This window comes from Meleagris gallopavo, chromosome 1, assembly GCF_905368555.1.
Source record: "Meleagris gallopavo chromosome 1, MGAL_WU_HG_1.1, whole genome shotgun sequence".
NCBI classification, from domain to species: Eukaryota; Metazoa; Chordata; class Aves; order Galliformes; family Phasianidae; genus Meleagris; species Meleagris gallopavo.
The window spans coordinates 122,462,849-122,490,601 of record NC_139404.1 but is presented as its reverse complement, the minus strand read 5'-3'; the positions used below and the strand labels follow the sequence as shown (position 1 = coordinate 122,490,601).

Sequence of the window (27,753 nt, the reverse complement as noted above, 5' to 3'; positions counted from 1 at the left end):
AAACTTTTCTCAATTTGATCTAGCATTTCCCAATCTCATAGCTCTATAGAAAGATGATAGCACAGAAATTAGCATAGCAGAGCCAGACACCTAACTGAAACAGAACTGAAACAGAGGCATCTTTGTCCAGTTTTCCACTTTCTCCAGCAGAATCGACACTCACATAAATATTTACTTTCCGTGCTAAGCTTAATTGATGCATTGTTAATGACTACAATAGCGTTCAAATATCCGTGACTTCATTTCCATAGATCCCACCTGCTCCCCCAATATGTCTCCCTGGGACTGATTCCAGGAGAACATCTTCTCATTGACAGAGAAGATCATCTGTGAAAAATGTCCAGTGCTCTGATCATGAACACTCAAAATGTTCTTTTCTCAGAAATACTGGAAGCATGACCAAAATTCCGCCTTTATTTTCGTTTCTATGAAATGGGAGCATTTTGTACAGAAAAACACTGTGTAAATGCTAGTTAATTATAGTGTTCATACTTCCAGGAGGATAACTAATTACTGGGATATATTGGACACAATGTATTCTGTGTACGATACAAGATAATTTTAGATCTTTTGTTCTTTTAAGGGACATTGTAAGCCTTTTAATGGAAAATTACCACTGTGGAAAACAGTTGTTTGCTCTTATGACTTTGTAACTAAGCATCTCAAGAAAACATTCCTCACATCACCATGTTTTGTTTGCTTTGTTTCTTGATTGCATTTACTTCAATTCAGTATTTCAAAAGACAATTCAAAAAACTTAAAGCAATGCTCCAGAACTACTGAAAAAAGGCAATGCCATTAGATTTTTTCAGAGGAAAGCAGGTTGGGTTGGTCATTAGTGAACTCTTTTTCTGTTAAATGTTGATTTCTAGCAGTGATGAAATATGTCAGTTGCTTCTCCTGTTTGAAAACTCTTGCACACTACTTGGGTAGGAATGATCTTCTACTTTCTTCTTTCTAAATAATTCTTCAGACATTAACATTATAATAACAGCAAATTTAAGTAATTAAAGGAAAGACTTAACTCACTTACATTTTAAAACTCACAATTAGGGGTTAAATTTTAGCATGCGAGCTTCTACTATGATGGAGAAAGACACAAACCTCCAGAAGGCACGGATGAAAAGATTTCAGAATTTCTTTGGAATTTTAATTTCCTGCAGAATTAACTGAGATACCATCTAACATTTTGATTTGCTGAGGTTAGAAGAGATAAATCTTCATTTTTAATTAATTATCCAGGATAGATATCAGAAGGAAAGGGTGTGAGGAATATATGAAGCATGCTAATAATACAGACCAAATGTCCTCCGCTGATGTCCTAGTCCCAAGGGTAAGGAGGAGGGGTTTAGAGAAAACAGTTTGCGGATCTATTGCCCATAGCTAAAATACAAATGAATTATCCAAATTTCAAATATCAAACCACCTCATGAATCAACATTTCAAAGTGTCATTTTCAAGTATGCTTTCCTTACATTTTCCACCAATTAAGAACTGTTTTTTTTTCTGGTAGTGTTACTAATCACAACAGTCATTTTTAGTTAGTGTGATCTGCAGTAACTTCAGTGGCAGGTCACATCATTTGTGTTTAGGAGAAAAAGTTTGTATCCAACTATATATTTATACATAGGTTAAGAAATATTGATAACATCTACTTTAAAGAAGTATGACAACTGCAGATAACTGCTGATTTTGTTTTAAATGATTGGCTCCATGAAGATCAAGCTTGGACTTTTTTTTTGCCTGGTATATTAAAGCACTATACGTCAAAGCAATTTTCAACACACTGTATTTAAAGACATGAAATTCTTACTTTATGATGGTAACATAAGGGCTTCATTAACTTAAAAGGTTATCTCTTCACAAAAGGATTCAGCACACTAGCAAATAAAACTTACTTTTTTTTTTTTCTTATTTCAAATTCTTACAGTTCATCTGAAACTTACAGTATACTCAGAAATTAAATACAAATATCTTTATAATTATATATAGAATACTTCTTTTGATTAGTGACATGGGCTGAATAGAGCAGAATGATTTGTACTACAAACAGAAGAAAAGATTTAATACCAAGAAAATAAGCCTCTAAATAAGAGGGAAGACTGTCACTAAAGCCTGAAAAGATGGATTGAACATAATGAAGCCTTTGAAATGAAGTAAGAAATAACAAGGCATTGGCAGACAAATAGACCAAGGAAGCTTCCTGGATCTTTTCCACTAATAAATTCTCTCTGTTTTGGCAAGAGATTGCTGTAATTTGTCAGTGGTTTTGATCTCAAGGAATCTTTCATTTATTTCTATAATGAGGGAAGACTTCCTATGTGGGAGGCTGAGATATCATTTCCCCAAGGAAAGGCCAAGTGGAAGGCCAAGGTAGCATCGGACATGCGTGCAGTGGTGCTGATATCAAAGCCTGATCATACCTCTCCTCAGAAACCAACCAGAAAATCACAGTGTTAAACCCAAAGACAATAGAAAATGTAAGGTAACAAATGTTCCTTGTTCTGCTAAGCTGTCAATTCCAAACTGAAGGATGAAGTCTTCTCCTTGTTACCACCAGAAGCTCTTAAATCAACTGTCACGAAAGAAAGGACAGAATACACCAAAATGTATCTATTATTTGCACTTACACTCTGCACTTCTGTGATATTGAGAACGTGTAATGCAGAGCAGCAGAGTTTTTGGCTTCAGCACCAAAAGAACTTCTTCCCACTAAAATCAAACATTTCAGAACAAGATTTCCCTTTTAAAAATAAAAATATACACTGAACATTTCCATCTATGTATCACTGTGTGTTCTTTGCAGCAGTGAAAGATGTACAGCAAGGAATCAAATGGGGAAAATTCTAAACATCTCCCAGTCTCTCTGGGAGTTAGTCTGCAGCGAGGCTGGCTTTTGGAAACAATATTTGATAGCATTCAAGGAATTTTGAAACATATCTGCATGGAAAAAGTTGATTTTTACTTGTAAAATAAATTAGCTGCAGACTACAAACCCTTTAAACAAAACACTGGGAGAGACATTGTTAGTAGAGATGAAGTCCTGCCCAGCAGGTTGCTCAGCTACAAAGGCATAGTTAAACTGTGCTTATCCCGATTCCATGTGGGCTCCCGTGGAGAGATTCCTGGGGCTGTGGACATGTGGAACTAATCAGTGAGACAAAACTGTTGACAATTCTTAAAAAACATATTCTGCGCTCGATGTGATTTTGACACAAATCTGTTAATTTAATACCATACTTGATCCAGGTATTGGCCAAACTCTGTCCTCTAAAGAAGATGCTATACTACCTCATGTCTTCTACACAAAGCGAAAGAGTTTTTAACTAACTTCCCTTAGAGCCTTAACAGTGCTATGGAAAACAGCTACTGAAGAACATGTTCTAGGTTGGAAAAATCCTCAGGGGTGGGAAGATAGGCACCAGTGCCTCATGATGTGCTTCTGGCTAATTAAGATGTTGACAGAGCCTATGTTAATCACAACTCATCAGACTATATTTGATTACCATGTAAATTAGTAAATGCTCTTCTGCAATTGCCCTACCATCTGAGGTTTAATTATGGGCCTCAAAACAGACAGGAACTGGACTTGTAATTTAGAATGTTCAGTTGGGGAAATTATTTTTCGGCACAAAAAAATTGTGGAGCGTATACATATATTGTTTCCAAATACACAAGAATACATTAGACAATGCTACAGATGTGCACTATAGATCTGCATTTAAACTTCCAAAACGTGGAAGTTTAAATATATCTCAGCAAAATGGCTTTGTTTAAGTGGGGCACAACGTAAGGTAAACAGTTCTTCCCTCAGACAATTTTCTCAGAGCAAATGGCCGTATACAGCTGATGAAGAGATTAAGGTACATCTAGAAGCCCATTCAAATCATCTGAGATAGCAGTTGTGACAAATTAGATATCCAGAATAACATAGCACAGCCTACCCTACCTAATACAGCATAACATAGCACAGATAGTATATATCATATTCCGATGACCTAATCTTGAAGTACACATGATTTTTCTTATTGACTAGCCCAAGATGTTACCAACTCAGCATCTTTACCAAGGCCACCAGCATCAGCACAAGAAGACTTTTTCTTTCCCTGGGTAGGGAGTTGGACATATATACAGAATCGGAATAATTCAGATAAGATCTGTACTGCAGAGAAATCCCATGTTGTAACTGCAGCAGTGAAAGTGAATACTTTTTTTAAATATGTCTAAATATACTTTTCTCCTTCCTTCCTGCTTTCCCTCTTCTATCCTACTGCCACAACAAAATAGTCTTCAGTTCAATAGTCCATGAATACCTCTTTTTTATTCAGGAACAGTTCCATAGTAAAATAATGTAAAAAATCTGCAGTTACTCAAATTGTGCTTAGCTGTCTACACACAAGCTAATTGTCAAAGGTAGCACTACAGCCAGCAATAATCTAGTCAACGTGAGCAGTGGAATGTGGAGAGCAATTTAATTGGACAGCTATGTAGCTTCCCTGTTCAGGGACCTAGGCATAAGTGCCTAGCACCATTTCAGATGCCCCAGCAGAGCCACTTCTCTGGAAGGACAACGTATCCACAGGTCCTGTGCTATCTGTCAGTCTCATCTGATCCCATAAGGATGGCATTATGTGCCTGCATGTAGGCAACTGAATTGATTCATCGGTATCTACCGGGCTGAAACCAATGTAAACTTTTGAGTATAGATATCTAAGTTTTAGTGTCAATCTGGAACTGAATCCCACCCAAGTTGTATTATACACGCTTTCATCTTTCACTACATATTTCAGCATCCACTAACACTTCAAAACCGTCTTTTAAGGCAATTTATAGATTCAGAGTGCAAAAAGGAATGGAATAAAAAAACAATAATGAAAATGGGGACATCACAGTTCAAAGTCTAATATATGGCTTTGAAAAAGAGAAGAGAAGCTTCTTTGCAGGACTTCAGCAGTAGGATAGTAGGACTATAAAATAATGTAAAAAATCTGCAGGTAGTAGGACTATCCTACTATCTGTAGAGTGCATTAATCTCTTCCACAGCCTGTAGGAAAGCGGCTCACAAATGGCAAACAATAACTGCCTAAATTTGACCCTATAAAATTAAAATTAAATTGAAAACAAGCAAACAAACAAACAGAAGTTAAACCTGTGATCCAAATTCTAACAAAGTACCATCCTCATCAACACATCTACTGCCACTACTTTGGAAGACATACAGAGGCAGTCAAAATTCATTGTTCCTTCACTTAACATCTGGGGTTGCTCTGGAAGCCCTAGGAGACCCAAAGTCTCAGTTTTCAACCAGTTGGTTGGATAAGATAGGAAGGACCAGTGCAGAAAAAAAGTCTCATGCATTTTTCTAATGTAGATGGGTTTTGACTGAGAGATTGACCCTTAGCTTCTTTTATTTAGCACTGAAGTATTATATTCCACCTCCTTCATGGAAGCAATAATAATCTGTCTCTTTTCTGTCTGTACACAATCCAGAAAACTTTGAAAGCTCTTACAAATCTACACAGATATCAACTAATAATGTATTGGGCTTGGACAGACCCAGGTATAGTCGGAAGCAAATAGTTCTTTCCCCTTACAAAATTACTAGTGATCTTTCCCAAAGTGTCAGCCAAAAGACTATTAACATTTCAAAGTTTTAATCAGATGAGACTACATATCTCAGTAATTTCATTCTGCATCAAATATGAGACCTAAATTGAAAGCACCTTGCCCAGTATGCCACACCATGTAGGCTGAATTTTAAATTACAGTCTCTAAAAATCTGAAAGTTTATCATGGAAGTGGATGATATTTTTCTAAGAGACTGACTATTCTCATGTGAAAGATACCCACAACGTTCAACCAGAAGGGACAATTCTCATGAACAATCTACAGCTTTTCAAAGATAATGGGATATGGCCAGACAACACTGAAACACAGTTGTAGAAGGTACTGGGATGCTTATGAACTTTGCAGACCTCTTGTGGGGGTAGCGGAGCAGTGGCACAGGCTGTTCAGAATAGCTATGGATTCTTTTCCTTGGAGATCTCCACCTGGACTTGACCTGGGCAACCTGCTCTAGGTATCCCTGCTTGAACAGGGGATTAGATTAGATGGACCCAGAGGTTCCATTCACTCCTAACATTCTGTGATTCTGTAATATATTGTTTCAACATCCTACATTTCTTGCACTCAAGTGGTCCTGCAGACAGTCTCCTCCCCAGCAGGTCAATTCCTATCTGCTTACACTGGGTTTTAAAAACAAACAAATCCCAAACTGTGTGGCACAATACACTTCTATGGCATTGGAAGATGTGCATAACAGAGAGTTCTGTAAGTAATCACGCCATGTTTTATCAAAAGGAAGATTTGAAAACAGCATGGAATAAATTAGAAGCTATAAATCTCAGTCAATATGACCAAAAAAAAACCCTCTGTTGCTCCATATACTGTTACTTTATGAGTAAAAGTGACTGAACTAGTATCTAACTACTTTCACATCAATCTAGAAAAATGCAATTGAGTTTTAAGGCAACATTCAAAATCTCTTGTTTGGTCAGACAGTCAAGTGGGAGCTGTGTTCTTTTATTCTTATCCTATTCCAGCAGAGTGGACCTCCTGCTGCTTTTACTGTTTGTAAAATGGCGGCTTCCCAGGAGAGCCCAGATGTGTTTTCTTCCAGTTAAGGATAAGAAAAGCAGAACTCTCTTACACTGCGTTTAGTCCAACTTAGAATGACATTCAATTCAGGTAGTTACTTTCAGGAAGATGGGCTGCCATGCACTCTATGTATAGGCTTTGTGAGTCCTCTATGTGCAAATGAACATAGGAAGTATTCAGTTAAGGTAGAAGATGCATAATGTTAGCATGTACCTTAACAGATCCGCCCAAACGATTTTTCTTGCAGTTAAGCAAGTACAAATAAAGAGTAGTAATAAAAACAGTGCAACAACTGCATATTAATAAATTCCAATATATATACATTGGCACATTTATATATGCATATGTAAATAGGTACGTATATAGTATACAAACATGCACAATTTGGAGGAGATGCTATGTTGTCTTTATATGACATCTAGACTATGAAAAAAAACCCACCAGATTGCAGCACAGCACCAGTATGGCAGCTCCAACAATTTCTTTCCTAGATTGACATGTTTCAAGAAGCAATATTGCAGTTTTCATCTGTCTAAACCTTCCAGTTGTGACAAATAGTAGGTAGCTAATGGCTGCTGGAATATGTTTAGATTGCTCTAATTTTATGAGTAAATGGATGTTAGGTTTATTTAGATGCGTTTTCCCTACATCTTTGGAGATAATTTCGTTCTGCTTTAATTCATCTTTTAATTCATTAAAAGATATTTATAGCCAAGACTTCTTTCGTTATGCATTATAAATGTGAGGTTGGTCATATTCTTCCATTCACAATTAGAGGCCCTTTTTGCAAAAAACAGCCACCTCATAAAAGTATATGTATTTCTACATTATCAAAGAAAAATGCTAAAAAAGCAACGTTACTATTTCAGACAGTTAATTTTAGGACTCCCTTGCTCAGCTATTTCAGTGTGATTCCATTATCATCTACATGAGTAGATCTAGTGCTAATTGTGAGTCCAATCACCTTCCCCTCCCCCACCTCCCCAAATCATATTTGGAAATGCAGAATTTGTGAAAACAAGGAAAGAAGTAGGAACAAATACATCCCTTTATCTCTATAAATTAAAGGATGTTATTGAACAGTTTAGAAACACTGAACCAAATAAATTTCTCCAGTAGAGAGGAACCAAGGAACCTTAATTGGTTTATCAATGACCAGGGAATACATCAGGCCTTCTTTGCTTGCAGTGAAACCAAGAATATGAAAATAACAAACAGTGCACACTGGAGTGCACAGGATACTGTACCTCTGTCTACAAAAGGCCAGGAGAAGCCTAACCTGAAATATCAGTTTGGTACAATTTGTCATAACTGACAGTTATTGCTAGGAGCTGGGATGATTACGTGATAAAGACCAGACAAAATTAACTTTTATTCTCAAAGGGAAGAGTAAGTCATAGTTGTGCTGTTATTTCAAGGGTCAGGGCAGTATCTAGTGGTGCAGCACAGAGAGATGAAATATGTTTCCCGTGTTACTAAAACTGTCAGTAAACTAAAGAGAGAGAACATTTTTATCATTCTTCCTGAAATACTGCTGTCAAGAGTCTACCATATCCTTGTATTAAATCAGGGAATTTTCCTATCCTTGGGCCCCTTCAAGAAATCTCATTAGTGGTTGTTTTAACGGAGATTTTTGTTTTTAAGCCGAAAGAGAACCATAGTAACTGCACACTTCCTAAACCATTTCATTCATGAATGGGAAACCAGTCTCCAAATCTTTGCTCACATGAGTAACCACATTTATATCCTTGGGCCTTCCATTATTAGGAGCTAGAACTGTGAGTGTAAATTTGTGGGATTTGGATGTGGCACTTCATTACTTCATAAGAGTGAAATCTGTAGTTGAAATCAATAGTTAAGCATGTGAGGCATAGAAAAGATACACATTCTTTCATGGAGGTCTGATTATAATGCATCTCTCAATTTTGTTTCAGCATCAACAAATAAGCATATCATTGTAAAGAGATGTAAAGACGATAGGGAGTAACTACAAAGACTCATTTTAGACAGACAGTTTAGCTCAATAGGGGAGTTCGGAATAGTCCACCAGAAAGAACAGAATAATGGTGAAAAAGGTCAACACATCTTGAAAAACCAACATGCTAAGTCACAGACCAAGTTTTTGGTTTTCTGTCAATCAGTAGTGCAACTGTTGTCAATCATCCCCCCTTACCTTGTTTGTGATTTTTGAATGGCCACAAAAGAAACTTTTGTTGATAATTATGGCCTTTACAATTCATCTGAGTCACAAGGAGGATTTTCATAGCCCGCCTGCGGAATAGACATGGTGTGCCCCAAGCTGTGCTCACGTATATCCAACCAATTCAAGCTAAAGTTTCCCACGATAATATGAAAGGAAATAAAAGACTCAGACAAACACAAGTCACTATTCTGAAAATAACAAGGAGAGGGGAAAGGGAGAGAATAGGCAGCATCTTCTGATTTTCTTTTTTCTTTTTTCTCCCAAAGAGGATAAATCTGATAACTCCCTCAACAGAGAGGTGCAGTTAGACAAGATATGCACCTGTGCATCTTGGATTTTCTGAGGGAGTCCTTACATTCTCTCCCTTACCACACATTTCATCTTACAGTGATTGGGAGCATTCTGCTGAAAATTTGTGCCAAGAGTTCATGCCCTTTCATTTATTTTTAATTCCAGAGAATTCCAGAGTTCCCCATAGACTTTTTTCCTTCCCCCAAACACTTCCACCTTCCACAGATACATTTTTGCTATGTTTTCTTTGGCTATCAGTTCAAATGACCTATCTTGTCCCTGCTGAAAGTGCAAAGAAAAGATTTGTGAGAGAAAGTTCTCACGTAAAATCCTGTTTTGGAACTGGTCCAGAAGAGTGACAAATCTGATAACATCAAAGACAGAACATCTGAAACTGCGATTGAGGCGGAACAGCTTTCTCAACAAATTTCAGCCTCTAGAAATGCATCCATTTCCAAACAGCCAAGTCCGTTTATTTGTTTATTTTCCTAGCTTCACCCAAAGAAAGGCTGAAACAACTTTAGAGAAATAACAGCAAAGTTGTTTGATGGAAACCAGCCCCTCTACTGTAAACAGTGCCTCCCCACAAACTGAGCAGCTGCACAAAGCAGAGACAATGCGGGGACCCTCAGCATCATTAACCAACTTCCCTTCCTCACGCAACGGCCGCTTCAATAAAGCAATTACAATAGCATCGTGGAACAGTACAAGGGGGGAAGGAAAAAAAAAAAAAAAAAAGAAGAAGAAGAAATAACCTTACCAGCTTCTCCTACAGTATACAGCTGAAAGGGAAACAAAACCCCCAGCTGCCGGAGCGCACGCAATTGGTCTCCCAGAATGAATTGACTGAAAGAACTATGAAAGGCTGAAGTCTGCCGGCCCCTTGCAGCAGCCTCTCCCGGCTCCCTCTCTCCGTGCTTCCTCACAAAGCCATTCTCCAGCTCCCTAATCCTTGCACAGGAAAATGCAGCGCGCACCAAATGACTTCAACACGAGCGGCTCTCCCGGGGGTGGGGGCAGAGCCTGCTGCGCTCCGCTGCGCCTGGACACCCCCGCAGGCACCCACACCCCGCAACTCATAGGCTATTTCTTTTAATTATTATTATTATTTTGTTATTTTAACCTTTTTTTAATGAGCTGCTTGACTGTCTAAAACTGCTGATGGGCCTAAGGATGATTCTTCTTCTTTTTTTTTAAACAAAGAAATATGAAGAAAACTTAAATATTGAGAACTACAGAATGGCAACTAAGATGTTCCTCCCAGATAATCGATAATCAAAAAAGAAGGAGCCCGACAGGCGAGGAATTAATAACATTAGGAATCACCAAGTTAAAAGCGATATAAAAACATCAGTGCCTCTCTGAAATTCTTTGGATAGATAACATCAGAACAAACTATTGCGTTTTTCACAATGGAAGATTTCTATCTATGTTCCCAGTTTGTGTGAAAAGAGACAGCATTTTTTCCATCTAATTTGTCTTGAACGCATGCCATGAATTCTGAGATAACGTCCCCTACATATTCTTTGATTTTCAAGAAAGCTTTAAATCTTTATTAAGGAAATGCTGTTGTCATATTAGGTTTTAAGGCGTTTTACCTTTGTGTGATATGCTGAAACTCAGAACTAGACAGCTGCCACTAAGTAAATCAAAGACCTAGAAAAGCAGATGGCATAATTTCACATCTTAAATGATGGCTGCAAGCCTTCCACCAATAATTTATAAGGAGACTTCCTCCTGCTCGTTCTCCCGCTCAGCAGCATGCTGTTTGAGCCTTTCAAACAAAATAAATAGACTTCAAACCACCAGCTTCACACACACTAACACTTACCAATGCTATTTCAACCTGACACAAGCTGACTTTGTTCCTCTGTGACCCTGGACAGAAAACTAAGGTGACAGTTTGATGGATGAGATCTTTTTTTCACAATATGGGTTGTGACTTCATGGCTCTGTCTCCCCATTATTGCTTAGCTGAAAGAGGAGACAGGAGCAGAGGAGGATCTGCTACCATACCAAGACATTTTAACAGTGAGAATGAAGCAGACATATATGCAAAGAAATACCGTGAACACTTTTTTCCTACAATAAAGTTTTGAAGTTTCCAGTTTTGCTGAGGATAGGGTGTAGAAGATCATAAGGGCATCCAAGAAGAAGAATCAATGTCAATGCATGACTCCAAATGATAGCTTAAGTAATTGGTAACAGGAAGGAAGGAAGGAAGGAAGGAAGGAAGGAAGGGAGGAAGATTTAGACTGTGAATTTTATGAATGTTCCCCTAACTATGCTAATTTAGTTGTTTAACAGGAATCTTGAAGTATTCTTTACTGGACAACAGCCTTCGTGCCGTAACCTGCCCATTACAGGGGATTGTCTTCTTCATTATACAAAAATTATCATAAAAGAAGTGGATACCCACTATTTCAGTATTTGAGTTAGGTTCTCTGCTAAAATGAGTTCAGAAGCCTTTTTACAAGATTGTTCATCTATTTCACATAAAAACCGGCAGTTTTTTGCAGAACTCTCCAATAATAAATTGCCTTTTCATGAAAAAGTTGGAAAAGGAAGTTGATGAATGAATGCTCTGAAATGCGAGACTCCACCCTCCATAGGCTTGAGCTCATTAACAAATATCCTAAAATGTAAATTCAGCCTCTTATTTCCCTAAGGAGGAACACAGACTGCTAATATCTTTATGCCTTTGTTACTGCTTTTTCATCAGTTCTGATGGGTTCATTATGATAATACCAGAGGGCATCAAATCACTGATTTTATGGGCAGATGCGGAGGCCAAATGACCTGGCACAAAGAAGTCTCTGGTCAGATGCCAAATCTTTCCTATTCCACACTACTGTACCTTGTACTCTGACATATTATTTCAGAGAAGAAGGACTAATTTATAGTTTACCCTGTATTTGAGATCAAGTGTTGAAATATTTTGTATTTGTAATCACATGTTATCATTTTAGATTTTATATTTATAAGTCTGCCTAAAAAATATACAGGAAGTCCTTTCAGTAGCAAAAATGTATAAATGTATGTGACTCAAAAAATACCATTGTCTTTCCATAAAGATTCACTCTGCGTCAAATAATGGTATTTATGTACTTTAATATTCATGAATATTCTTAATTCTGTAGCATTTCTGTGAGCCAGTGCCCAACTCATGAAAATATGGAAAGATAAATAATGAGAAGTGAGAGAGTGATTGATACCTACCTCAAAAGTAAAATCTAAGATTCATGTACATGTACATCTGCAATCACCTTCTGTTTAACCAGTTCAATTCAGATTTACATGATGTTGTTTTGCGGCTGCTTTTTGGGGGGAAGGGAAAGGAGAAAGGTTCTTGGAACCACTTTAGAACTACCTGCTTGCTTTCAGTGCTCCAATCTGGGGATTTAAGTAGGAATCTAGCATGGTGAAAGTCAAGTAGCATGAATTTCATTCTCTAAAAAAGAGTTTTAAGAGGTGTATTTGTGAATCATTTATCTCCTAATTGCAGCAACTAAACTGCTGTCTTTGTTTCCTTGTGTCTGTTTTAACAATCTGAGAACTTTAAAATTCCCACTTGTAAAGAGGGAAACACATTAAATGTTTTATAAACAGTAAAACCCATTCACAGACCCCTTTATGGCCTTTAAATAGTAAAGTTCATGCCATCCCATACAGAACAAACTATGATAACCACTACCAAAAGGAGCTCTGAAAAGCCTTACAAGGTCATTCCTGTACCTGGAAACCAGTTAAAATGAGTTTGTGTAGGGAAAAAAATATCTCATAATAGAACATAATAGTAAAACCAGCAAGCACCAAAAAATTGGAAGAACTCATTTTTCTTATGCTTGTAGCAGAATATAATTTTCAGATAACACATGACAAATGCCTGAAAGAAGTCTGAGCTTTAGGATATATCACTAGGTTTAGACACTCTGCTTCATTGTTTGTTTTTTTTTTTTTCACTTGCTCTCAGTCATGTCCTCTTTTATTTCTATCATTTGACAAAAAAAAAAAAAAACAACCTTGTTTGCATAGCAGTTGTTCTCTTTCTGTGTTTCTTGGATTAACAAAAAGCAGAAAGCAAGGTTATTTGGATAATAGCCCTGTATTTTTCATAGCAATTTTAAACACATTTGAAATCAACTTTTCCACAGCAGAATGATGCAGACAAATGCACTGGAAAAGATGCCATCAAAAAGAAACTTTAAAGTTTGCTAAACTCTCTGAGAATCATAGCTGTGAATGATGATTTCAGTCCAGTGCCCTTCTTTGATTTTGCATTTTTATCTTTTCCTAGCACAAAAATGACATTTTTTAAAGGAAATGTGGAAAATGGGTGCAGCATATCCTTATAAACAGAAATGCATATTTCAGGGCTACACGCATCATGCAACTTTGATCAAGAAATGTAAACTGCATAAATAGCCAACAGATGCTCTGGAGAACATATCTTTTAAAAAACTCTTTAATATAGTCAACTAATATTACAGCTTTACTATTCATGGATAAAGCTGTTCAGTGTCTTATGCCCAGCCAGCCTTTAACATATTTATGTTGAAAAGCAGAGACATTCTTTGGCTATGTCACAGAGTGTGTCTTCCGAGAAACCAATGCAGTGTCAGATTTGAAACTGGAAGGGCAGAAAGGTGGAGAAGGAAGGATGGTTAGCAGTAAAGAGGGGGAAAAAAAAAAAAAAAGGTAGAAAAAGATAGCTGAGTAAAAGGGTAAGAAATAAGAAATAGGATTGATTACAGAGCAACAACTGCAACTTTACCCAAGTTGATGTTTCCCTTTGTCAAGAGTTTGATCTCCAGGGGCTCAATCTAACTGCTCTCTCTTTGCTTTCCCTTTTTTCCCGAGTTGGATGAAAGTAAGGATTCAGCAGTGCAGCTGGGTTTACTTTAGCAGTGTATGTGTAAAACTGAGGGTATTTGGCTTTACACTTCAAAGCTTGTCAGCCAACAAGCATGTTCATCTAGCCTGTGAACCTCCGTAAATGTGTTAGTCCTCCTAGAAGTGTGATAGAAGAACAAGATAAAAACAGCAAATGGCAAGAGCAGCCTGTGGTTTGTAACAGCTTAGATCTTCATACCTTCTCTATTCATAGAGGAAGGAGCACAGCAGCGCCCACAGGGAACAGAATGGTGTCACTCTGTGTAACTTGGGTAGAAAACATGTTCCAAGCACCTTTTTGGAGCATGCTGGTCATAGAAAGCCTAGTCAGAGATAAGCCAATGCTGTTCAGTTGGGTGCTGCTTTTCTGTGGACAGAAAGGGTCCCTGTAATGCTGCCCTTTCTCCAGCCCAGTGATGAGCAGGCCACCTGGGCCCAGGAGGGCTTCACAAGGTCCCAGCAACAGCAGGCAAAGCTGTGTTCCTGCTGTGCAGTTTGGGGGGCTGAATTCTCTTCTTCACTTTTCCATTAGCTGCAGACTGCTGTGGACATTCTCCTACAATCTCCTTAATTGGTCAGATACAACAGGCATGTCCAACCTGTGTCTGTTGGCTGAACACGTCCTGGCACAGCTCACAGTGTGGCCACTCCCTGCCTTGCACCACCATGGTGGTGGCTCTGCTCTGCTGAGAGGCCTGGCCCAGCACAAGTGTGCATCTGTCACTCAGCAATGACCCCACAGCTGTTAACGCAGTTTGGGCTGAAACCAGGACACGGGGATCACTGCAGTGCTAACTCAATTTATGGCAAATTATTTTATGCGTTTTGATACATTGGCTAAACACAGTCCTATGAATAGGAAAAAATAGCTCTCACTTCACAGCCACACCTTAGTCATGCCATTGCTTTTAGCAGTATGTACATTTGTGAACAACTATTTGTAAGGATGAAGTACAGAAAGAGTAACATTTCATCAAAAATCTCTGATGAATACCTTGCAACCACCGCCATCAAACCAGGGTGATACGGTAGTTTCACAAAAGCAAGATCACATATCTCACTAGCTTTATGGTTTGAGTGCTCTTTTTTACTGTTTTAATTTAAATAATCTTTGTTGCATATAGTAACTATATTATATAGCTTATGAGGGCTGCTCCAAAAGTAATGCCTCCTATTTTATTGTGTTGGCTTGCAACATCAAAGATGGATGTTGGTGGTATGGCAGTAAAGGTTGAAGCTTTCCACCAATATTCCATTAAATTTTGTTGTTGTCTGACAGAGGCAGCAGCAGGCCAGTCTGACACAATGGTGTCTAACATGGGTTTGTGTATGAAGCAAAGGCGGGGAATTTAATTCCTCGCTGTGGAAAAAAGGCACCCACTAAGATTCATTGATGCTTGCTGAACGTTGATGGAGATCAAACAGTGGATCTGAACACAGTGAGGGGTGGGTGGTATGTTTCAGTAGTGATACTGACAGTGGGTCACCTCCACTGGTTCAGGTTTTGATGAGCACAGCATGCAGGCTCTTGTTCATTGCTGGTGAAAATGCATAGCTAATGGAGGTGAATATGTTGAAAAAGAGTATTTTGTAGCGGAGAATTTGTTTTATCAAATATTGTTGTTGTGGTCTTTGTATTGGTCGCAGTTTCCATGGAAACAACTAGGAGGCATTACTTTTGGAGTAACCCACGTATATTTGGCCCAAGATAATTCTCCTTCATTCAGTGTGGCCCAGGCAAGCCAAAAGTTGGACACGCATGAGAGATGGCGTCCACAAGTTACTGTGCTGCTACAGACAGACTGACTGATAGGAGCAGATCCAGGGACACAGGCATGGAGGAGCCGAAAGACCCTCAAAAGCCCAACCACTGAGATTTTGTGGCCCTTTCTGTGCTTAAAGACAAACATCTGCATAGAAATTCCTAGGCTGGAAGCCTCAGGCTGTTAAGTTCTTTGGAGGAGAGGCATACATTTTCCTTGTATTTCAGAACTTTGCAGCACAGTGGAATTCTAACTCCAGTTAAATCTTACAGATATTGCTACAGTGAAAGCATATACACAGTGATTTATGTAGCAGTATTCTTGTCCACTTCTTCCAAAACAAAAGAAAATTAATGTAATGAATTTGGGGGTATTTGTGAAGATGGAGGAGAAGTAAGGAATAAAGTGGCATACAGACATATGGTATAAATAACTGGTGGGAAACACCCTGCAAACTACTGCAAGCAACATTGTCAACATCTTACAGTTAATCAGACTCCTTACATTAAACTCAATTCTAGGAACAAGAATTTGTACTGATGATCTGTAACTTTAGAACTGGTGCAGATTTACCCCTTTGTTAAATATTTCTCCTAGGAGTTATCATCACATTCACATGACAAGAAAAAATAACATATGACTTTATCTGGACATTATCCAATAACATACATGGGGAAAGTAGAATATTAGGTGTGAGAAATGCCTCTGTTAATTCAATGCACTGCTCTTGCTATGAGAAAATGTGGGATTTTTCATTTGTTCAGAATAACGTAAGGTAAACCTGTGGCTGTCCAGCATAGATTTCAGAGTATAAACTGAGCATAGAGGATTCAGAAAGCAATAATATGGCCAAGGATTGAAATAATAAGGGGATAAACTTAGAAAAACAGCTTTGTAAGATGCCATTTTCCCCTTCGCACCTCCTATGAGGTCACTCTGGACACTGCAAGTGCCACTCATTCTATTGTATTACAGCAACAATCCCTGTCTCTTATGTAGAGGCCAGCCTCAAACTTGTAAGATGAGGAAGAGGATGGAAGGCCTGATGGTTAACACATCTGCTCACCATGAGCTCAGACATGAGCTGAATCATCAAGCATAAGTAACGTGGGAAATCATTTCTGACAACAGAAAACTTTAGGGGTAGATTCCTTCCAATTTCATAATAAAAAATGAAATCATTGGCAATTTAAATGAATTAGCATATTAAGATTTAAGTTATTTTAGTTATTCTTTTTCTCAAGATTCTCCAACCACTATGGTTGTTGTTTGCTTATTTTTTGGGGGGGTAGGGGAGGAAGGGTTGTGACAGATATTTATGCAGCCCAGCTACTTTCTAATAAAGAAAGAATACTGTTCATGTTCAAACATTAGGACAGTCTTACACTCTGTTGGGAGCAGGGTTTTATCATTTCTGCACAAATCTCTCTGGAACAAGCAGGCCTGACTTCTCTGTAAATATACTTGCTGTGAAGCAGGCATAGATCAGTCTTAGAGAAAGGAGCATTTACACTTTGGGATGCAAACTGGTAGGAATATGCAAGTTTCTGTTTTAAAGATACCTCCAAATGCCCATGATTGCATCTTCCTGCTCAACTTTGAAAGAGGAGAGGCTCCCTCCTATGGTTAAATCGTGTAAAACTGTGATCACCATCACAAATTCTTCAGATGTAAAGCCACTTAGTAGATACACTTGCCAGCGTGCCTCAAGAAAGAAAACTATTAGAATTTACACATTACATAAGGAAGATATATAGAAGCTGAGCCTGAAATCTGTATTTTCCCTACACCAAAAAAAGATAAAATCATATAAAAATAATGGTATTAATCTTAGTTGTCAGAGGAAAGCTTAATACTAACCACAAATGTTCATACCTCTCCCCCCGACATTCTTTAAAAAATGTTCTGTTATGTTTCTGTAATATTTTAATAGCTAAAATGGCATGCCAGTCTGAGAATGACCATGACTGTGGAGTAAATACTAGATAGAGAAAAAGAATGATGATACACTGCATGAAATAATGAACTACATTTTCAATCATATTGAGCGTGTCACTTCTATCATTACATATGAAGCATAATACCAGAAATAAATAGATTATATGATTTGATCTCTATTCATGATTTATTCCTAGCTTTTATTTTTTTTATTTTCTTAGCACTCCAGAGTGAAGGCTCTGCAAATACAGATTTTGAATTAATGGACTGAAGGGTTCAGAAACAATGGTTTTACTTTCATAACAGCAATAGCATCTGTATCCAGAGCCCAATAATGCCACTTGCCCAAAGACATGCTAAGAAAAGGAAAAAATGTTCGAGACAATATTCAGTTGTTCATTTTTTACTTGAAACAGATTGTGGTTTTTAAATTTCCCTTATTACAATTACAGCAAGAAAACTCTTTCACCAGCTCTCTCTGGGCAGCTCAGTTTACTCTCAAGCCTAAGAGAGTTAAAATGAGTTGTCAAGAGTTCTTATTTTAATTGTGTTTATGGCAACAGTATTTATTATGTCTCAAAAAAAAAAAAAAAAAAAATCATGGAGAGTCTGCCTGGAGAAATAACACTGTTTCCTATAAATTAATCATGCATTGTTTTGCATTTAAAAATAAAAATAAAAAAAAAATCACAGTGGCTAAAAAGTTTTTCTTCGGTTTCCATTTTCCATTTTAGGAAGCTCTAGTCTTGGTTTTGCATTTGTTCCACTTAACTGTCAATAACTGGGAGTACAACAGGATCTGTTGCTGAGTACCATAATCAACCTCTTGTCTGATAAAATTTTGCTGTGGTACACTCAACACCCGCATTAGTGTAGTTTTCATTAATGGACTACAGCAAAAGTTTATTTCAATATCAGGAGGGCTTATTAATACAAACAAAAAATTCTACCAGATAGATCATCCTTTGCAACATGATCATGTAGCTTTGTCTCACAAAGCTGAGAATTTAGAAGACTACGTCCTTCACTGAAAACAAAAGGACAGCTTTAACTTTCACATAAATATTCAAGAAATCTGCATTTTTATATACAAATATAAATTTATATGTAATATTTGACTTGAGTTTTAAAACACTAACAATCATTAGTCTTTCTGAGTGCATTAAGTGTCTGCTCCAACTCCCACTGAAGCCAGAAGGTAGATAGATCAGTACCTGGTGGCTTCCAGGTACCTCTCTGGACAGTATGTTGAACCATGAACAGGTGGCTTAAGACCTTGTCCCAAATCTCCTGTGGGTCTCCAACCTGTTGTCTCAATTGATCAGCTATTACTGGATCAGGAGCTGGCCTAGAGCTGGCATGTAAAGGGAAAGTTTAGTTGAAGTACATAATGTCAGCTGGCTCTTAATCAGTGTTTTTTACCTCAGCTTGTCACTGTCCCAACAGCTGGCCTTCAGGTAAGGTTTGAAAACTGTGATTGAGCACTGTAAAACCAACTGGAACATCTGGGGTCTGTACAGGAAGAGCACTGCGCATTTTCAGGCAGTCTTGATGAAACCCAACTGTAACAGAGTGCCCTCTGCTCAGCACTGTTATGGACTGGAGCACAGCATCCAGTTCCAGGCTGCTCAGTTCAAGAGAGATATGAACACACCGGAGGGAATCAGAGGAAGGGCTCAAAAGATGATTAAGAAGAGTGGAGTATCTCTCACACAAGGAGAGGCTGAGAGCTGATCATGAAGCCAAGAGAAGATAATCTCAGTAATGTCTGTAAATACCCGAAGGGAGAGTAAATAGTGACAGGACAAGAGGCAATGGGCACAAACTAGAACATAAGGAGTTCCCTCTGAACATTAGGAAGCATTTCTTTAATGATGATTGAGCTCTGGCACAGGATGCCTAGAGTGTGTGAAGCCTCCTTCCTTGGAAAACTCCAAAAATTGTCTGATACGGGCCTGGGCACCCTGCTCTGAGTGGCTCTGCTTGAGCAGGGGATTGCACCAGATGGCCTCCAGAGATGCCTTCCAACCTCAACCATTCTGTGATTTGGCAATTAAAAAAAGATTTAAAAATATCCATCATTCAGAATGAATCCTCTGATAGATAGAAACTGGCGTGTATAAAAAACCCTCATGATTTCATAGTTTAATTTACATTTATTTATGCATCCAAATATTTTGTTAGGAGAATCATCACAACAAGAGTATAACCTTAAAGAAACAAACAATAAAACACATCATTTGAGAGGAATGGGCTTTAAAACTTAATCGCCACCAGGAGCCAGGGCACCTCATGTTTCATGTGTAGCATATAAAATAACTTTGCATATCGTTTCCCTCCATTTACTCTGACATTTCTCTGTTAAATTATTTAAAAATGCTCTCCTCTTTATGTCTGAGTATAAGCTACAGTTTTATTAACATAAAGAATAATATATTGCCACTAATAAAATATAATTCTAGCCAATTGCACAAGTTCCAGTGTGACGTGTTCCTTACCCCTGGCAGTATGGTTAGCATAACCAAACAACTGGCAAATGTCTTTACCATGTCTTTGGGCTGTCAAGGTACACCCCAGCCCTTCTTTCTTCCCCTCTCTGGCCCTAGGATGTACAGACACCCATTGTCAGAATGGTAAGGACGTTAATGTTATCAAGACCCAAGCACTGAGTCATCAAGAGCCTATGGGGAGTGCCAACTTATGGAGAGGTTAAGTCCATCAGAATTGATACCGAAGTGCTGATTTGCAAGTGTGTGGTGATACTCATCGTGGAACAGGGAGAGGTGACAGCATAGGTAGTGCTGTCTATAAAGTCAGGCAGTTCCAAGTCCTAAGCAGGGCTTATTTGTAAAAACATGGCTTATTTGTAAAAACGGTTCCTCTGAATGCAACCAGTTTACTTGAGTGAATGTAGTTCAATTAGATAAGAAACTTTTTAATTCCATGAAATACTGTTATCAAATCATTCAGACATCCCAGCTTTTTGCTGATGATCATAGAACCAAAAAATCATCAAGGCTGGAAAGGACCTCCAAGATCATCCTCTCCAATCGTCCACCTGTCGTCAATATTTTACACTAAACCATGTCCCTCAATACCTCTAGACATTTCTTGTACACCTCCAGGGACAGTACTGCACCATCTCCCTACACACTCCATTCCAGTGCCTGACCACTCTTTCAGAGAATTTTTTCCTAATATCCAACCTGAACCTCCCTTGGTGCAATTTGAAGCCATTCCTTCTTGTCCTACTGCTAGTTACCAACATTTATTTTTCCTCTGCAGATGTGAACTTACATATCCATGCATATATATGTACACACATATATGTGCGTTCACGTCACTGAAATTACACACTCTAAATCCCAGCATAATAAATGTCCTTTTATTTTGCTTTTAATTGCCAGAGAAGCTTGACAGCATGCTTCTATTTTTCTTTCCTCAGAGAACTCAGTGAGATTTTAAAACAAGTGAAGTCCTGAACATGCACTTTATTTAAATAAGAATGGGAGTGAATATTCTCTTTGGTGGCAGCAGTGCCTCCAAAGACAAATGTTTTTCCCATTACCATTTCTGTTGTCGAAAACTGCACTCTGAGCCCAGCATCTAGGCTGGGAGAACTGAGCCCATTTCAGCAGCACTGGCAGGGGTCATGCTCCCCAAGCTGGGGGTCAGCCCCATGGTCTGGGAGCAGGGGGCCAGAGAGCTGGCCAGCTATCCCACACACCATGCTTTGTGCTCAGAGGCTGGAAGTCAGCCTTGCTTATGCTGGATCACGCAGTGAGCCAGCCCAGCATGCCTGACAGCCAGTGGTCAGCTTATATTGCAGGGATGCTTTCATATGAGCAACCCTTTTTCTCTGACAATTTCTATCACTTGAATGGTGACTGTGACAACAATAACGGCTCACAGGCAACATTCTGGTGTACTGATGACCACATTTTCAAAGGCTACTGGGGAGAAGAGACATAATCATCAGTACCTTGCCATTAACACAAGGCTAAATCTCATAATGAGTGGCAATGTTTCTTATAAATAAGCAGTCTGCAACAGAAGAACAGATATTTTGGAGAGGAAGACTAGACATGAAAACACCATTTCAAAGTTTGCAGTCCACTTCTGTTGCTATTGTGTGCTTGCACGCTGACCTTAGGTAATCCTGAGCTCACTGTTCTTTCCTTGCCTGCCTTTAAAACGGAGATATTGTTTCCTCAAAAGATAAGCACTGTTAAGAAAAAGCCATTAAACATCATGAGACATCCAGCTATGCCACGGAGGATTACAGTAAAAAAGTCTTCATGTCTATATATAAAAAATATATGAGAGAAGAAGATCCACAGCTCACAGCTATAGCTTTATATATATATATATATACACATGTAAAGAAAATAATCATGAAGTTACCATCCCTATTACTGGTATTATAAGAAATAAACTGGTGGATAGAGTTGTTGCCAGTTAATAGTATCTTTCAGAAATTATTCATACACTACAAGTCAAGGAATGTATTAAAAAAACCCTGTTCATTGGCGTGTTCCTTTTACTACTGATGTTTTTACAGAATGAATACTAATAACCATAAATCAGAAGAGAGATTTATACAATTTAGAAATTATCTAGTCATTTTGCCTATAAAGAATTTCACTTTCTAAAGCATTCACTTACAATTTAATAAAACATTCAAATAATATTCAAAAATGATATCTTCTCCTTTCCAGTAATAGAGAAAACTGATGAGCTAAGCACGCAAGAGCTGTACTGGTATTGTCCAACTTCTTGCAACATGCTAGATACCAAAGTAACTGAACAGCAGACAGGCCACTAGGAACTACTGGCATGGAAGTACTGGAAACTTCTTGAGAAGACCATATACATACTGCTGTACTACAAAGAAAAGACTAGAAGGAGTAGAAAGTCACCCTAAGCACATTTCTGAGAGCCAACCGATAAAAAAATCTTTGAAAACCTTATTGCATTCAGTGTGACCAAAGTAGGTACGTGCTGTAGTCACCAAAGACGCTACTGCACGCGTAGACATACCACAGTAGTGTTAGATAGTTTAGTTGCAACAATTCCAGTGTTCAGGTAGTTGCTGACCAGCAATTTGAAAGTCTGCAGTGCTCATAGTTACCCAACATTTGAGTACAGTGCTATTCCTCACTCCTATGCCAATTAGCTCTAGGCTTTCTAGCATTCAACCCTCGGCTTATACCCAGATCTGAGAAAAAAATAATAGACTGTTCTTTCCTTTTCTTCCCCTTTTCCATTCTCCCTTAAGGGCCAACACCTCCACAGCCACAGTATATTTGTTACGTCAAAATTTCCAATAAGTAGATATTTTAAGTTATACACTGCAGCAGGGATTTAGGCTAAACACAGTAAGACTGTAAATCCTTACATCCTCAATTTTAGTCTGTGAAAGACAATCATCTACTATGCTGGTACAGTGCCTAGAATAATGTACTTTTCAAGTAGAAAATAATATTAAAATAATAGTGTATAATGTGGTATAATATGATGAATAATAAAATTCAGCACTAAAATTAGGGCCAGAATTGACATTGAAGTGGGTAATAGAAGTAGATCCTTCCATGTGATCCATATGATGGATAGCCAAGCCACTATCCATCATATTTGAAAGGTCCTGGAAGTCTGGTGAAGTTCCCACTGATTGGAAAAGGGGAAACATAACCTCTGTTTTCGTGAAGGAAAAAAAGAAGACCCAGTGAACTACAAGCCAGTCAGTCTCAGCTCTGCCTGAAAGATCATGGAGCAGATCTCCTGAAGGCCTACTTAGGCATGTGGAAAATAAAGATGAGGTGACTGGCAGTAACCAACATGGCTTCACCAAAGGGAAGTCATGCCTGATAAACTTGGTGGCCTTTTAAGATGGAGTTACAGCATCAGTGTATAAAGGCAGAGCAACTGATGTCATCTATCTGGACTTATGCGAAGTGTTTGACACTGTTCCACATGACATCCTGGTCACCAATTGGAGGAAAATGGATTTGATCGATGAATCACTCACTGGATAAGGAGTTGGCTGGATGGTCATATGCAGAGTTGCAGTCAACAGCTCAATGTCCAAGTAGAGACCAGTGATGAGTGGTGTTCCTCAGGGATGAGTGTTGGAACTAGTGTTATTTAACATCTTTGTAGGTGACAAAGACAGTGGGATTGAGTGTACCCTCAGCAAGTTTGCAGACAACATCAAGCTGAATGGTGCAGTTGACATGCTAGAGAGAAGGGATGCTAATCAAAGGGACCTGGACAGGCTTGAAAGGTGGGCCCATGCCAATCTCATGTAGTTCAGCAAGGCCAAGTGCAAGATCCTGCATCTGGGTTGAGGCGATCCCAAGCACAAATACAGGTTGGGTGGGGAATGGCTTGAGAGCTCACCTGGAGTACTGTGTCCAATTCTGGGAATACCAACACAAGAAGGATGCAGAACTGTTGGAGAGAGTCCAGAAGAGGGTCGTGAAGATGATCAGAGGGCTGGAGCATCTCCCTTATGAGGACAGTGTGAGAGAGCTGAGGCTCTTCAGCCTAGAAAAGAGAAGGATCTGAGGTGGCCTTATAGCAGCCTTCCAGTACCTGAAGGAGGCCTACAGGAAAGCTGGGGAGGGACTTTTTATAAGGACATATAGTGACAGGATGAGGGAAATGGTTTTAAACTGGAAGAAGATAGATTTAGACTAGATATGAGGAAGAAATTCTTTACTGTGAGAGTGGTGAGATGCTGGAACAGGTTGCCCAGAGAAGTTGTGGATGCCCCCTCCCTGGAAGCACTCAAGGCCAGGCTGGATGGGGCTCTGACCAACCTGGTTTGAGGGAGATGTCCCTGCCCATAGCAGGGGAGTTGGAACTAGATGATCTTAAAGGTCCCTTCCAACACAAACCATTTTATGATTTTATGTTGGAAAAAAAAACACTGAAAAGACATGCACTTACTACTCCTGTGTTGCTGACAGTGACTGCAATACAAAAAAGGGACAGTAAATTCAATCCATACACTCAGCAGATAAATCAGATAGTATTATATGAAGCATGGGTGATGCAGCGTGGTGAGAGGGGAACCAGTGTGCAATGTCTGCTTTTCCCAAAGCTTTGGCAGTCACTGAAATGAAAAAAAAATATAAAAGTCTACCTCTAGCAACTAGGAGTGATCATCTTTGGGGAAATAGTAACTCTGCTGCATAGAAAAAGTCACAGATTAGGAAACTAAACACTTTTCATTAGGAAATTATCATTCCAAAATATTTATTAAACAAGATAAATCTTTCATGGAGATATCCATCTCACAGTTTCAAATCCAAATCTCCTCATTTGAAGTGACTCGCATAAGGAGGCAAATATTGTTTTTGTTTGTTTGCTTTATTTTTCTGCCTTTCTAGGTAACAGCCTTAAAATGCTTTTTTTTTTTTTTCTTTTTTTTTTTTAATGGGATGGGAAAATTGTTTTCTGCCCAACTCTCATGATGAGTGGCTGACAAATGATAGCATGACATGGAACGCAAACAGCTGGATTCAATCACTGCACTTAGTAAATACATGAAATGTGGTTGTGGATGTACCAGACACTTAAAGAACCAGCAAAGAGAGTTCTGCCAGACTCCAGGCCAGACATTTGGCACTAACAGAGTTATGGGAGTATCAGAACACATGGCACATCACACACCCAATTAACAGACAGATAAATTAATCACACTGTAATTAACAGGGATGTGTAATGATCTGTGTTTCAGTCTTTAATGGTACATATTTTGATGCAAAAAGATACAGTAAACCCCTGAAATATCCAATTAAGATATTGGTACCTGACAAAAAAATAAAACCAAAGGCACTGCCACACCTGTCTGAAAATATAAATACGTGTTTCTGTAGTACAGCTGCTTTTAGGAGGAACATTACCTCACAGTCTTCAGTACCAGCATGTATTAAAGTAGAAAATCATTACATGTAAAAGAAAACATGTCTTCCAAAGGTAGACAGACAGATTCAACTTAAAAATATATTTTTACCCTCCTGCTATATTGCTGTCCTAAATTCATTACTTTAAGTAACGTTCCCAAGCATATTATGGAAGTTAATTGTTAGAATAAGTGTTTCAACACCATTTAGTAATGGAATGGTACTTTTAAAGACACACATACTTTTTTTTTCCTTGATGGTGTTAGCAGACTCAAAAGATTCCAGTCTGAATGAAAGATCTAAAAGTGGATGAAACTTAAATAGAAAATATATATATATATATGACAAATCTTTGTGAATTTGCTAATTCATACCCTAATTGAATTAATGGCATTTTTATGGGCATGGAAAATGTCCATGTTAGTTAGCTGAATGGTTTTTGTCAGCTTACTTTAATAAGGTGCTTTATATTATGTCATCAGTTAGCATCCAACAATAATATGGACTAAAATGAATAGTAAAAAACCCAAAACCTTAACTGCTTTTCATGTACATTTGCAGCTTATAATACAACTAAAGAAAGGATTGGTGAGATTACCTACAAGGTTCCTTCCAACTTGAATTGTCCCAATGATCCTATGAGCAGATTTATCTAAGTCTAAAGGCTCTGAAAGGAATGAACCAGTCAATTGAACAGCAGAGTTAAACAAATAGAGTAATTTCTAGAGCAATGAAACACTATGTTAGCCCTACAACTGTCTTCACTACTGCAGCTCCCCGATGACTGGGCAAATCACCCAAACAGCAACAGCCTGGTGCTTTGATTACCCCATCCACAGGAGTTATTACTCTTCACAACCACTCCTTCTGACACAGTGAAAGACCACAGAGCGATCCCACTTTTTCAGAAACAGTGTAATCAGATCAGGCATAGAAACCTATCTGTAAACTGGGGAATGTGTGATTAGGAGATGCTACTGCAGGTCTGGAGGACCCCAAATGACTTGCAGAACAGATCTCTTGATGCAGGCAGGACTTTATCTGATTGGTCTAGCAAAGTCTGTTTTCACTTAAACATGGAAAATTGATGTCTAAGAATAGGAATTAATAAACTCATTTAACAATATCCACAAAACCTTTCCAATGAGAAAAGACTTTATAATTGGGAAATAATTGCTTCCTGTTCGAATAATGCAAGTCTATACAGAGAAGTTTAATGAAGTCTGAAGCTAAAATACAGTAGATTTCTGTCTTCCAGTGCTGTAATAGAGTGCATCCTGAAGAGAAATTCCCCTTTTTTGGGCTGAAAAAGCAGGAAAGTGATGCTCAGTCAGGGAGGCTCCTTCCAACTGCTTTATGTGAGCTTATCTTCTCAGAATTCCTCTCCTATGCCCAGCTGAATTGTAAAGTACGAAAAAAAATGAAGAACTAAAAACTATTAATAGAATCATATCAGCTCTTATTTGATCCTTATGTGTGCAACACACTTGAGAAAATAAAGCAGTGTGATGCTGTAATTGCAACAGGTTTGCTAAACTAAACAAAAGTTGAATAAAACATAAACAGAGCTGGCAGGCACAGAGACTCGATTGAGCTGTATCTCCTGCACAATTAACGTTCTTTACTAGTCCACATCACAAGTCCTATAGTCTGAATCCATACCTCATTTGAAAGATATTTTGCTTTCCTGCTTCTTTGTCCCTTCCTTTGCTAGATAAAGGGAAGGAAAAATGCAAATAGAAAGTGAGAGGGGATGTATTGAGGCATGCAGCAGAGCTGGGAATAGAGACTGATCTCTCTGACAAATGTGCTCATAGCAGATGAAAGGTAAAGTTCAAATGAATTATGGAGGTCATTTCCTTACAAGCACAGTTAGTGTATTTTTCACATCTCACACAAATCTATCATGTATTATTAAGGGAGATGACTTTTATCACATTTATTTGAGCATGGTAACAAATTACATCTCATGTTTTGCTTTCAGTTACTTACTTTAAACAGCATTTACATGTGGCTTGAGAGGATACGCACATACTGCAGAAGGTAATTAACCAATTCACTTCTCTCTGGAGAATGAGCTGCTCAAAGAGTATGCATG

General features: G+C 38.4%; 1 protein-coding gene across 3 annotated transcripts in view; it reads right to left on the bottom strand.

Annotated features, from left to right (window-relative positions):
- The window catches only part of MID1 (midline 1), a 246,674-nt gene that overhangs the window by 166,484 nt on the left and 52,437 nt on the right, over positions 1-27,753 (bottom strand). The window contains exon 1 of one of the 3 annotated variants that reach the window (XM_085212395.1): positions 24,145-24,291. The exons of 1 other annotated variant lie outside the window; for it this stretch is intronic. The gene's annotated coding sequence lies outside the window, so the exon portion shown is untranslated. Of the gene's footprint in view, positions 1-9,911; positions 10,069-24,144; positions 24,292-27,753 lie in introns of those variants that run through there. One more of the 3 variants, XM_085212409.1, reaches the window with a different exon arrangement.